Source organism: Macaca fascicularis, chromosome 9 (assembly GCF_037993035.2).
Source record: "Macaca fascicularis isolate 582-1 chromosome 9, T2T-MFA8v1.1".
Lineage (NCBI taxonomy): Eukaryota > Metazoa > Chordata > Mammalia > Primates > Cercopithecidae > Macaca > Macaca fascicularis.
The window spans coordinates 19,195,958-19,209,774 of record NC_088383.1 but is presented as its reverse complement, the minus strand read 5'-3'; the positions used below and the strand labels follow the sequence as shown (position 1 = coordinate 19,209,774).

The window sequence follows — 13,817 nt, the reverse complement described above, 5'->3', positions numbered from 1 at the left end:
CCTTACTTATCAAAGTGTGAAGCAGGACCCTGTTTCTTGTCTGACCTCCCTGACAACTCATCACTTTACTTTTCCTTTTTTTAGAGACAGGGTCTCAGTCTGCTGTACAGGCTGGAGTACAGTGGCACAACCATAGCTCACTACAGCCTCCAGTTCCTGGGTTCAAGCGATCCTCCCACCTTGGCCTCCCAATGCTTATCATTTTTATATGCAGCCTCTTAACATGTGAGAATTCCTTAGAATTCCTCAGTTCCCCTTCTTCTCCCCCTGTACCTGGGGTCGCAAATGTCAATCATGAGCATAACGTGGCTTCCAGATGGGTTCTGTTTGACCTACAGAGTGAGGCTGTTAATTTGTACTGAAGGCAACACTTACGAATTAGGAAATGTTACTTAAAATTTGGACTTCCAGGTTGTCTTGAAAACTCTAACTCACACCAGCTATGGAATAAGGATAGAAGAAAGTAGAATGTGAAATAGATATAAATGGCTATTAGATGGCAAAGTAATAATGAAAGATGCCTTCTTTCATGACTTAGGAATCAAAAGACACATTCATTGCAGATTTTGAGGATTTGTGCTGAGATATTACTGAGTTAATTTTCTCTGTATTCTGTTCTCATTTTTGTCATACTTAGCCAAATCTCCACTTCAACAGCCCCAGTTACATGCTTTATCTTATCTTATCTTTATCTTATCTTATTCTCCAATCTTATTTCAAAAAGGATCTGCTTCAGAGTCCTTCAGTTCACTTTTCCTCTAAATATTGAACTTAGCCAATAAAAGCTGCCTTCTGAAACAAGTGGCATAATAAAACAATAGATAATGTAAGCTTTAAATTTCAAATTCTGTCTCAGTCTCATAACATTTACTCTCCATGAGGTAGATGACATTTATTTCCTGTAACCCAAAGGCTTTCCTTGTTCTTAATTTTTAAAGTGATGAAGTTCCCGCGGGGGAGAATATAAGAAAGGGAGTGAGATAAAGGTGGAAACATGGAAGAATATGAATAAGAAAAGTCATTTTCATTCATTCCTCCTTTTACTTCCTTGTATAAGATACAAAAATACATGTTTGGCAGTAATGAGTCCTAAACTTCTATTTCTCAAAGTTGACATTTCAATTTCCATTACATCTTATTCCAAGAATAATGCACACATCTTTCTGCAGAGGAAATAAAAAGTGGGATTGAAACGTACAGCATGACCTGCAAGGAAAATGACCACCCCGGTTTTAATTAAGGAAGAGCAGAGAGAGAGAGATTTCTTCCTGCTTATTTAATTATGTTGAAATGTTATCCCACAAACCGTAAGTTTTAAACTCCTAATAGCATTGAGCTAACATTCTTGCAAGATTTACTTATGTTTTGGAAATAGAGCTTTATACAGAATACAGGGAGGATGATCGTCTGAGCAGCGGCAGGCAAAGTCAAGGTTGTGTTCACTGCCTGTGGTTCCTTGCCTTGGTGTTTCCCTAGCCCACGAAGCCTGGTTGCCAGGCAACCAGGACAGCTTTGCTGAATATAGATATTAACGGGTTTAGGTTACATCGGGAAAAAAAAAATGGAGTGAAAATGAGCACCGGCTTATCCTTCACCCAGAAATTTGGGGAAACAAGCAATGTTTTCAATGCAATATTTGAAACAAAATGCATTTAATACCTTTATTAAATTGAATACCTTTTTTAAGCTCCACAACTCTTAGGTGGTATAAGCATAGTACACTTCCTCGTTTGAGATAATATACTTGCCCATTGTGTACTGAGAAATAAACTTGTCCATTGCCACCATGACTTGCAATTCTCCATATGAAAACACTGATTAGACCGGGTGCAGTGGCTCACGCCTATAATCCCAGCACTTTGGGAGGCTGAGTCAGGAGGATCGCTTGAACCCTAGAGTTTGAGATCAGCCTGGGCAACATAACGCAACTCTGTCTCTACAAAAGATTAAAACATTACAAAGGTGTGGTGTCACAAGCCTGTAGTTCTAGCTACTCAGGAGGGTGAGGTAGGAGGACCGACTGAGCCTGGGAGTTTGAGGCTACAGTGAGCTGTGATTGTGCTACTGCACTCCAGCCTGGATGACAGAGCAAGACCCTGTCTCAACAAATAACAATAATAAAAAATAAAAACACTGGTGGTTTTTCTAGAACTTGAATGAATTTTAATCTCATTTTAATAAAACAAGAACACTGTAATAATGTTGCATAATGTCAAAACTCTTACACAGACATCATTTTACTTGCAATTCATTGTCTGAGGTGGGTAGGACAGGTTTGACGGCCCCCCGTTGAACAGACTGGAAAACACACTTCATGAAGGTAAGTAACTAGTGCCACAACTAGCCAAGGGCAGCGCTGGACGTGCACCCCCAAGGACAGCCTGCCTCACCAGGTGTTGCCTCTCAGTATTTTTTCCAGGATTACTGAAAAAGTAGCAGAAAATGAAAATCCTCACATGGGTTGCCTTCGTATAGGTTGCACAGCTTCTAAGAATTCAGTACCGGCTCTTATGAAGAGAAATAATAGTGACATCTGAGACACGTGGCCTTGGGCTGTGTCTCTTTTTTTCTCCCTTTTTTTATTTTGGTTTGAGATGGGGTCTTGCTCTGTCATGCAGGCTGGACTGCAGTGGCATGATCATGGCCCACTGCAGCCTTCACCACCTGGGCTCAAGCAATCCTTTTACCTCAGCCTCCTGAGCAGCTGGGAACAAATGTGTGCGCCACTATACCTGGCTAATTTATTATTATTATTATTTGCAGAGATGAGGTCTTATTATATTGGCCAGGCTGGTCATGAACTCCTGAACTCGAGTGATCCTCGCACCTTGGCCTTCCAAAGTGCTGGGATTACAGAGATGAGTCACTATGCCTGGCCTTCTCCCTTTTTCTTAAACCTTTCTCACATCCTAATCTTTTTGCCAGCACTCCCGTACAGCCATGAGAGAAAAGCAAAAACAAGAATAAACTCTCGATTCCTTCATCTCCAAAGGTGACACCAGTAGCCAACAAGGACATCCTCCACTGTGAGTGCCACCATGAGACTAACGAGTCTAAGGAGATCCCCGTGAAGCTTCAGAGTTTAAAGGACACCTGCTTACAGGTGTGAAACTATAAAAGAGCTTTATGAAGACAGAAGCAATCTCTGTTCCGCACGGATTATACGAAGCTGCAATATGCCTGCAAGTCTAGAAAAGTCTACCGTACACCTGTCATTCACATTTTTATTTTTCATTTCCATAGGTTTTAGAGAACAGGTGGTGTTTGGTTACACGAGTAAGTTTCTTTAGTGGTGATGTGTGAGATTTTGGTGCACTCATCACCTAAGCAGTATGCACTGAACCCAACTTGTAGTCTTTTCTCCCTCACCCCCTTCCCACCCTTTCTCCCTGAGTCTCCAAAGTCCATTATGTCATTCTTAGGCCTTTGCATCCTCATAGCTTAGCTCCCACTTGGGAGTGAGAACATACGATGTTTGGTTTCCCATCCCTGAGTTACTTCCCTTAGGATAATAGTATCCAATCCCATCAAGGTTGCTGCAAATGCCATTAATTCATTCCTTTTTATGTCTGAGTAGTATTCCATTGTATACATATACCACAGTTTCTCCATCCACTCGTTTATTGATGGGCATTTGGGTTGATTCCACATTTTTGCAATTGCGAATTATGCTGCTATAAATGTGTGTGCAAGTATCTTTTTCGTATAATGTCGTTCACATTTAAATACAGGTGCTATTGCCTCTGCCGCTGCTATGCTGCAGAACTGTAAGTGGCTTAGAAGACTGCTACAGCAACAAACCACCCCCCGCCCCGCCCCACCAAACTCCCCCAACTGCTGCCATTCAGGATCTGGGCATCACTGGGACAGTATCTCAAAGTCTGTTCTACAACTTTGATTGCTCAGTGAGTGACTGCATTCTGATTTCTTCGCGTCAAGTTGGGAGGCCTGATGTGGGCAATTTTGAGAAATCAATTACTATGCTATTTCTTCATTCTGCTTGGTAAGATTTTTCCTCCTAGCCTTTCTTAAGGCTATGTTTACTTTTATAGAATGCAAAACTTGGGTTATTTTCTAGGGTTCCAGGAAGTGTGACATATTCATCTCCTTCCTATGTATTAGAAAGAGGTGGCTGGGCGCAGTGGCTCATGCCTTTAATCCCAGCACCTTGGGGAGCCAAGGTGGGAGGATCACGAGGTCAGGAGTTCAAGACCAGCCTGGCCAACATGGTAAAACCCCATCTCTACTAAAAATACAAAAATTAGCTGGGCATGGTGGCACACGCCTGTAATCCCAGCTACTCGGGAGGCTGAGGTAGGAGAATCATAGGAACCCAGGAGGCGGAGGTTGCAGTGAGCTGAGATTGTGCCACTGCAATCCAGCCTGGGTGACAGAGCAAGACTCCATCTCAAAAAAGAAAAAAAAAAAAAAAAAAGAGAAAGAGGCTTAGTGGATTTACCTGAACAGCTTGTTTTGTTTGTTTTTGTGACAGGATCTCGCTCTGTCACTCAGGCTGGAATGCAGTGTCATAATCATACCTCACTACAGCCTCAAGCCCCTGGGCTCAAATGATCCTCCCACCTCAGCCTCCTGAGCAGCTGGGACTACAGGCATGCACCACCATGTCCCACTAATTTTTGTACTTTTTTTGTAGAGCAGGGTCTTGCTATGTGGCCCAGGTTGGTTTCAAACTCCTGGCCTCAAGCAATCTTCCCACCTCAGCCTCCCAAAGTGCTGGCATCACCGTGGAGCTTGTTTATCCAGGCAGAAAAGATGCCAGAACCATGTCATTCACCTGGTGGGGCTTTCCTTCATGCTATCAGAGAGCGCAAAGTCAGCTGACGTCACTCCCCTGGTTTGACTTGGGAAGTTAATAACGATAGATATAAGAGTTCAGAACCAGCAAATGGTCTGAACTAAAACACCAAACCTCTGTGGTCCCAGGAACACTGCTATGTTTGCACTTCCTTCTGATCACGAGCCCCCTTTTTGGAAAGGAGTGGGGGTTTACTCTCTACCTTGAGAGTTTTCATGTCACTTTCACTTTTGGGTAACGTGCAAGTTAAAATAGTGTTCTTTCCTTACTCATTTTCTTGAGGACTGACACTAGTCCTTATGAAATCCTATTTTTTTTCCCCCAGAGTACTCTGAATATTCTGTTACTTTTTTCCCCAGAAGTCATTGCATCATTGTTGATTTGGATTGCGTTTTTTATTTTTTATTTTTATTTTTTTTGAGATGGAGTCTCGCTCTGTCACCCAGATGGGAGTGCAGTGGCTCGATCTCGGCTCACTGCAACCTCTGCCTCCTGGGTTCAAGTGATTCTCATACCTCAGCCTCCCGAGTAGCTGGGATTACAGGTGCCCACCACCATGCATGGCTAATTTTTGTATCTTTAGTAGAGATGGGATTTTACTATCTTGGCCAGGCTGGTCTTGAATTCTTGAACTCATGATACACCCGTCAGGTTGCATTTTTTAAAGGTGTTAATTGCCAAAAGGCATAATAAACAACTGGAGTTTTGAAATACGTTGTCATTGCTGTAATATGTTCTGTTAGGTTTAGTTACATAAACACAAATGTATTTTAGACAAGGGCTACACATCTATATCCACGGTGAGAGTATTTCCAATGATCTCTTTTATTTCATATCACTTTTGCTGATAAGACTTACTTTTGATCTTGGCTTAGACGAAGTAGCAGCAATGAAATTTCAGGAGTGTAGGAGTCAACTTGTTACCCAAGCACGGCAACAGACGTACAGAGGTAAGAATGCACAACATGGCCAGGCGTGGTGGCCCACGCCTGTAATCCCAGCAGTTTGGGAGTCCAAGGTGGGCAGGTCACCTAAGGTTAGGAGTTTGAGACCAGTCTGACCAATATAGTGAAACCCCATCTCTACTAAAAATACAAAAATTAGCCAGGCATGGTGATGCACACCTATAATCCCAGCTACTGGGGAGCCTGAGACAGGAGAATCGCTTGAACCCGGGAGGTGGAGGTTTCAGTGAGCTGAGATAGCGCCACTGCAATCCAGCCTGGGCAAGAAGAGCAAAACTCTATCTCAAAAAAAAAAAAAAAAAAAAAAAAAAAAAAAAAAAGGCAACATGCATTCACTGGGTAGAGGCTCTACTTATGGAAGTGGTGGAGAACAGGGTTGGAAATGTAGATTGAGACCGAGTATACATGCTCTTGAAGTCCAGACTAAGAAATCTAGATTGGCATCAGAGGTGAGTTTAAGTAGCATGGTCAGGCATAATCCCAACTATTCTTTCTCATGACATCTCTTATCATCAATATACATATTATTTGCGTTCTTATGATTCATTCTCACAAACATCAGCAACGTGAGTTATAATGATCTCCATTTTGCAGATGAAGAAAGTGATTTTTTTTTTGGAGACAGGGTCTCACTCTGTCACTCAGTCTGGAGTGCAGTGGTGCAGTCACTGCTCACTGCAGCCTCAACCTCCTGGGCTCAATTGATCCTCCCATCTCAGCCTCCTGAGAAGCTGGGAATAAAGGTATATGCCACCACGCCTGGCTAATTTTTGTATTTTTTGTGGAGATGGGGTTTCACCATGTTGCCCAGGCTGGGAAAGTGACCCTTAGAGAGACTTTGTCCAAAGTCACAAAACTGATGTCTAAAGCCAGAACAGGCCAGAGGTGCAGCCACGCTCCTGCTGCCCTGCTCCACTGAATTTCCGAGTAACCGCAGTGGAGCTTTTCCTTGGGAAAGCTCACACCTTCTCAAGCCCTACTTCTCCCTACTCCTTCCCACCATGATCATCCACCCATACTCTGTTATGACAGGGTGAGCATGACATGTATTGTCCAATCCTTCTGAGAAAGAAAGGGAACTATTAAAAACTGTAGGCAATAGGCATTATACGTGACTTCTGGTCCTCCTAGTTTTAATGAATTCTTGCAAAAGGGTTAATATTGAGTTGGTAACTTGATTTGAAGCCTCTCACAGTGCAAATCTCTCCAACCTTTTCTCCAAAAGCACCATCCCTGGGCTTGTCTCCATCTAAGACCTCAAAGGGGTGTCCACACAGCCCATACAGCAGTTTTTGCAGAGTGGAAGAAACCCTCCATTCTTACTACCTCTGCTTTACCTTTTACCTTTAAATGAAGGATTCCCTATCTGCCCCTCTCACAATGCAGTTGAACTACAAGAATGTGGCATGTTTTCTCTGAAAGGTCCGGTGACCTGCTGGCCAAGACATCTAATGTCCACCAGGGCTGCAACTCACAGCCAGCCTGCACTAAGGCTGAAGTAGTGGACACAAAATCCCCAAACTAGATATAGACTCAGATCTCTTTGAACTGGCTATGAGTTGGTAACACATTGCACATTGTATCACTTCTTGATTTTAGGGAAAGATTCGCAACTGGTTCTCCCATTCCTGGGCCCTCAAGGCCTCACCTGTGGCATTTAAAATGATCTATGACATAGATGAATATCTTCTCCTGGAAATGTCACACTGTACATTCTCTTATTGTTTAGTCTGGATATAGTGATCTCAAGGTTAGGTTTTTTTCTGAGACACAGTTTCGCTCTTTCGCCCAGGCTGGAGTGAAGTGGTGTAATCTCAGCTCGCTGCAACCTCCGCCCCACCAGGTTCAAGTGATTCTCCTGCCTCAGCCTCCCAAGTAGCTGGGGTTACAGGTGTAAGCCACCACGCCTAGCCTCAAGGTTAGGTTTTAAATGACATTTTTCCTGCGCTGGCTCGAGTTCTTTTTACTTTCACTCAAATAGAAAAAGCAAGAGTTCAGCAAGAGACTTAATGACTTAGGGGGCATTATTTGATTCTCCTCCCCTTTCTTTATCCACATTCTTCAGCCTTCACTCCATGATCTTCATACTCAGAAATACCAGGGCTAGATGCCTGTCCTGGGAGGAAGCACGTTTGCGCTGCAGGGTGAAGCACTTTTGTGGAAGGATAGTGCACCCCAATGCACTTTAATCTCTCCTTCAACATAAGAACTAGAGTTGTCATCACACAAAATGGAAGAGAGATATTCCACCAGCTGAAAGCTCATTTCACCTAAAACCTGGGCTCAAACCCAAGGGGAAGAAAGTAGAGAGCAGGGAGTGGAGCAGCCCTGGGCTCAGGTTGGTTCTGAATCCCTTTCCTGTCTTCTCCACGGAGGAATTCAGTCAGCCTGGGAATGTTTAATCATCTGTGGATGGTGAGAAACTTTTCTTTTTTTAAAGACACAGTCTCGCTCTGTCATCCAGGCCAGAATGCAGTATCATGATCATAGCTCACTACAGCCTCCAACTTCTGGGCTCAAGCGATCCTTCTTCCTCAGCCTCCTAAGTAGCTGGAACTACAGGCATGCAGCCACCACACCTGGCTATTTTAAAAAAATTATTTTAAATGTTTTTGCAGAGGCAGGGTCTTGCTATGTTGCCCAGGCTGGTCTTAAACTCCTGGGCTCAAGTGATCCCCCTACTGTGGTCTCCCAAAGTGTTGGGATTATAGAAACGAGCCATTGTGCCTGACCTGAGGAATTTTTAAAGGATTTTGATGTGCTTGGAAATTGATGAAAATCTGGGTTAAAGGAAACATATTGAATACTAGAAGTGCTTGGAATGGAATGGAGAAGGGAAGTTAGTGATTGGTATGGAGGCTGCCATAGTGTCTAGTAGATACAAGACAATAAATCCCTGAATTACTGTTACAGCTGTAGGATTGGAAAAGAAAGGGCAGACAAAAGGAGCAAACGATTTTAACAAATTACTTGTATCTGCTGGCACTACAATATGTACTTTCTACACATTGTCTTTAAAAATACTCCTACAGGAGAAGTTGTATTATCTTCATTTTACAGATGAATGACGTAAACCTTAGTGGTTAATAATTTGTCCAAAGTCAACCACTACTGGCAGAATCAGGATTTAAACTCAGAATCTGCCTCCACCGCATATACTTTCTCACTATAGTACATTGTCTGCAATGCTGTCAATGTTGGAGTATGAGAAAATAATTTTGTTTCCAGGATCAGAAATGAGAAAAGGGAAAGAAGGGGAAATGGTCCAATTTTGATATAGGAAATGATGACTTGTTCCCTTTTAAATTTCTAAGTACCCTGTAAGTTTCAACTTTGATTTTTTAAAGGTACACATTTGAATATTAAACATAATCAGTACTAACAGGCTGTATACAAGCACATACTTCTTAATGCTTTATGGCTTGCTAGTGAATATTCATATTCACTGAAGCCTCCTGGTGTGATCTTTCAGGTTTACCTACACATAGAGTTAATCTATTAAAAATACATATATATATATATATATACACACTCATTTACTGGAGAAGAAAATACTGTCTGAATGTATGAGTGTCTGGAAAAACCTTCGTAGCTATGAGCATAACTAAATAACATATCTGTATCACCAGACACACTATGATTTCCTATCATGAGTAAAGTTGAAAAAATTAAACTCTTCAGAGATGTTTGAAAAAGTTCAGTAAACCTTCTAATGTAACCCAGAAAGGGAACAGAGGAGAGTAACAACAGGGGGGCTATTTCTGATGACAGTGGCAAACATTCAGAGAATAAAATAGAAAAATATAAAATCAGTTATTTTTAGAAACTGTCATTGTCGGAAAGACCAGTAATCTGTATGTTGCAGTGAAACTTGCATATCAAATGAGGCAAAAGCAACAAGAGACAGATCTCTGACAAAGTCATAATGTGTCTGGAATTGGTGGGTTCTTGGTCTCACTTACTTCAAGAATGAAGCCGCGGACTGTCAGGGTGAGTCTTACAGTTCATGAAGGCGGCATGGACCCAAACAGTAAACAGCAGCAAGACTTACTGTAAAGAGTGAAAGAACAAAGCTTCCACAGCGGGGAAGGGGACCTGAGCCGCTTGCTGCTGCTGGCTTGGGCAGCTTGCTTTTTTTCCCTTATCTGCCCCCACCCACATCCTGCTGATTGGCCCATTTTACAGAGTGCTGATTGGTGTGTTTACAATCCCTGAGCTAGACACAGAGTGCTGATTGGTGCATTTACAACCCTCTGGCTAGACATAAGAGTTCTCCAAGTCCCTACCAGATTAGCTAGGTACAGAGTGCTGATTGGTGCATCCACAAACCCTGAGCTAGACACAGAGTGCTGATTGGTGCATTTACAATCCTCTACCTAGACATAAAAGTTCTCCAAGTCCCTACCAGACTCAGGAGCCCAGCTGGCTTCCCCTAGTGGATCTCCCGCCAAGGCCGCAGGCAGAGCTGCCCGTCAGTCCCGCTCCGCACACCCGCACTCCTCAGCCTTTGGGTGGTCAATGGGACCGGGCGCCACGGAGGCTCGGGCCTAAGGGGAGCCCACCGCTGGGGGGGGCTTGGGCATGGCGGGCTGCAGGTCCTGAGCCCTGCCCCGTGGGGAGGCAGCTGAGGCCCGGCGAAAATTGGAGTGCTGCGTGGCCTGGCGGCAGTGCTGGGGGACTCCGCGCCCCCTCCGCAGCTGCTGGTGCTAAGCCCTTCACAGCCCGAGGGCCAGTGGCGCACCGGTCAGCCCCTCCGAGTGCAGGGCCCGCGGAGCCCATGCCCACCCGCAACCCGCGCAGGCCCACAAGTGCCACATGCAGCCCTGGTTCCTTCCTGCACCTCGCCCTCCACACCTCCTAGCAAGTAAAGGGAGCCGGCTCCAGCCTTGGCCAGCCCAGAGAGGGGCTCCCACAGTGCAGCGCGGGCTGAAGGGCTCCTCAAGCAGGGCCAGAGTGGGCACCAAGGCCGAGGAGGCGCTGAGAGTGAGCGAGGGCTGCCAGCCCCTTGTCACCTCTCAATAACGTAAAGCCATTCAGTTTGAAAAAAATTCATCAAGACAGATACAGTGATCATGGAGGGGGGAAAAAAACACGCAAAAAGAATAGTTACTTTTGACAACTTGAGAGAGACATCTACATGGAAATAATGTTCAATGACCAAGGAAAGGTGATGGACTCCTGTCCCTGGAAGAACCCTTTCCTTTTCCACTTCAAAAATGAGTCAATGTCTCATCATCTATGCATTATGTTTAATTGTCATGTTAGTCTTTTAGCCAATTTCTAGTAACATCTAATTTTATAATAACATGTACATACTTAATGTATTTGCTAGGAGTATCTCAATCAAGAAACAGAAAGCAAACCCCAACATTCTGAGTTCTTATTTAATCTCTAGCATTCTTTGTTATGTGAACCTAAGTCACTCATTTATGTTCTTTACAGCTTCCTTTCATTTTCTTAAATAAGTGGTATTAATGTCTTATGGCACATAATTAAAAAAAAATTTAAGAACAACCAATGAAATGTACCATATACAAGTAATCATTGATATATGTAGGACCATAGATTTGGAATACAGGGAGGTTCAGTGTGACTGACTTCAGCTCCTGAGAATTAAAAGAACAGCAAGGGAGTTTGCCCAGCGTCAGAATCCTAAGTGGAGTCCATTATTTTTGTATTGCTAAGGCAAAGTGACTTTTCAGCAAAGTCGGTTAGTGTGGTATAAAGTCAGGTCTACAGCCCTTAGGGGTCTATGCAGTTGTCAAGAACAAGTGGCAGCAGGATCATGTCTCAAAAAACAAACTTCAAGATGGATTTTTATAGTCAAAGAATATATGGAGATTCTACAATAAAGTTTGGAATTGTGTACCATTTTCTGACAAAAAGTATGCACTGTTATTGGAAGCGCTGTGTCCCATTAATCTGTATCCTTAAATTCCCCTTTTTAATACTCTCTTTAATATTAACTTAAAATTTCTCCTAACTTCTATTATAAAAACACCATAATGCTTATTTGTAAAACTGCCTCGATATCTGTAAAAAAATAAAAATAACAAAATTCTTAACTCTTCAGGGCTGGTTATGAAGTTTGACTGTGTCAGGGTGATGAGATGGGCACCCGCTGTGCTCTGCCTCCTCCCTCCTGTCACCTATAACCTTCATTGGCAGGCGCTGGTGTGCACTTTCTTAGGAAGTTCCTACATGTCACAATTCTCTGGGGATTTGAACAGAGGAATTGAGGCCAGTCTTGGAATCCCCCATGAAAAGCTACTAAAGATATGCAAATACATACGAGAGACATAGGAAACTGAAAGAATACCACTACGGTTCAGCCGTATTAGCCTTCCGGCCATTCCTCACATTCCAGGCAGGCTCCTGCCTTTGCATCTGAGCATTTTTCCTTGGCAGAGAATGCTTGAGTCCCACATTTTCCCATGGCTGACTCTGTTACTTTCTTCAAGTCTCTGCTCAAATAGGTTTAACAAATCAATTGGCAACACTGCCTCTCAATTCCTGGCACTTCCTAACCCCTTCCCTGTTCTATTTCATTCACCATCTTTCGTACTACTTATGTATTTGCTTTTTGTCTTTCTCCCTTCCCTAGAACGTAAGCTCCATGATGTTAGAGATTCTCAAGGATCTTTTTCACTGCTGTGTCCTTGGTACCTAGAGGATCATAGAAGAGGCACTCTGTGAACATTTGTTGAATGACTGTCAAACCCTTGTACCAGGATGATCTGATAACCCTCAGCACATCTCAGAGAAAATGGTGGTTGCTATCATCTTTTCCATTGCACAGACAGTGACGCTGTCAAGCGCAGTTTAACCAGTTGCCTAGATACCATGCTGACCAGGCATGAACAGGAGAAAGAAGGTGATGGTCTACTCTGGGGCTTGTGGTGTTCCGTTAGATGTGTTCACGTTTATCATATGGAGTGAAGCAGGTCTCGGAAACGTGCCCGAGGGGCCAGGGAGGAAGAGTTACATGACCTTCTTCCACCACTGGGAAGTGTACTATGTGCTTAAAGAAACAAGAGGAATCATTTTATTCTCCTCCTGAACTCAAGTCTAAGTAAATGTCCAAATGGAAACCGGCCAATGGCAAAAGCAGGAAGTCTGGATACATTTCACTTCACATAGCCAAAAAATGCAGAGAAACGTCATTCAATACCTAAAACAACCACGACTGGTGAAAATCGAAGCAATGATCAACATTTCAAAGTCTCTCTCCATGCCCTAAAGTCAAACTAAGGAATTTTATCATAGTCATTAACATGAATGATTGGACCACTGCATCATCAGCACACACCAACCAAATGACCATATTCCCTGTAATATGGCAGTCATTAAACTCATAACTCAACTTTGGACAAACCCTGGTACAGAGGCATTTTGTAATAACGTGGGACACACGGGGAATTTTTAACCTGAGGAAATGAAACTATGCTGACTCTCTTGAAATAAGTGCTCCTAAATTTTTAGCCAACAACTTGAACTTTTCAAAAAGTATTAGCATAATTGAGTATGAAGTAAACCCAACCCAAGGGTAGTCTGAGCTTAACGTTTCAAGTTTTGCTTTCATGGTAGAAACATGCCATTAGGCAGGCACTACTTTGAGAGAATTAATCTTTTAGGAAGATTAATCAGATGAAGGAGGGGATGTACTTCTGAAACGACTCTTTCTTTAATGTTTATGTGCTGGCAGAAAGTAGAAAACTCTCATTTGGGCATCAGAACTAGCCCTTGGACCCATCCGTATAGGGAGAGAAAGAAACTCACCAGTTAGGCCAAAGGTCCCTGAATCCTATGTCTTGGTTTTACTAAGAGGAAGCAAAGAATCAACAATAACAATAATATCAAGACAAAAAGTATCCATTATTAAAAGTGAATTAACTTCAAAAATTTTGTCAATTTTTCTGAAATAAATTTGAGAGTTGTGTTTCAAACTAAGATATACCTCTTTTAATTAAGTACTCTTAAACAATAACTGCCTATAACAGAAAAAAACCATCATAACCATTTTTTAGACAAATACT

The 13,817-nt window shown here is 42.9% G+C and overlaps 1 protein-coding gene across 9 annotated transcripts in view; it reads right to left on the bottom strand.

The window, feature by feature from the left end:
* CACNB2 (calcium voltage-gated channel auxiliary subunit beta 2) overlaps positions 1 to 13,817 on the bottom strand; it is a 406,631-nt gene that overhangs the window by 241,027 nt on the left and 151,787 nt on the right. The gene's annotated exons all lie outside the window — the stretch shown is intronic.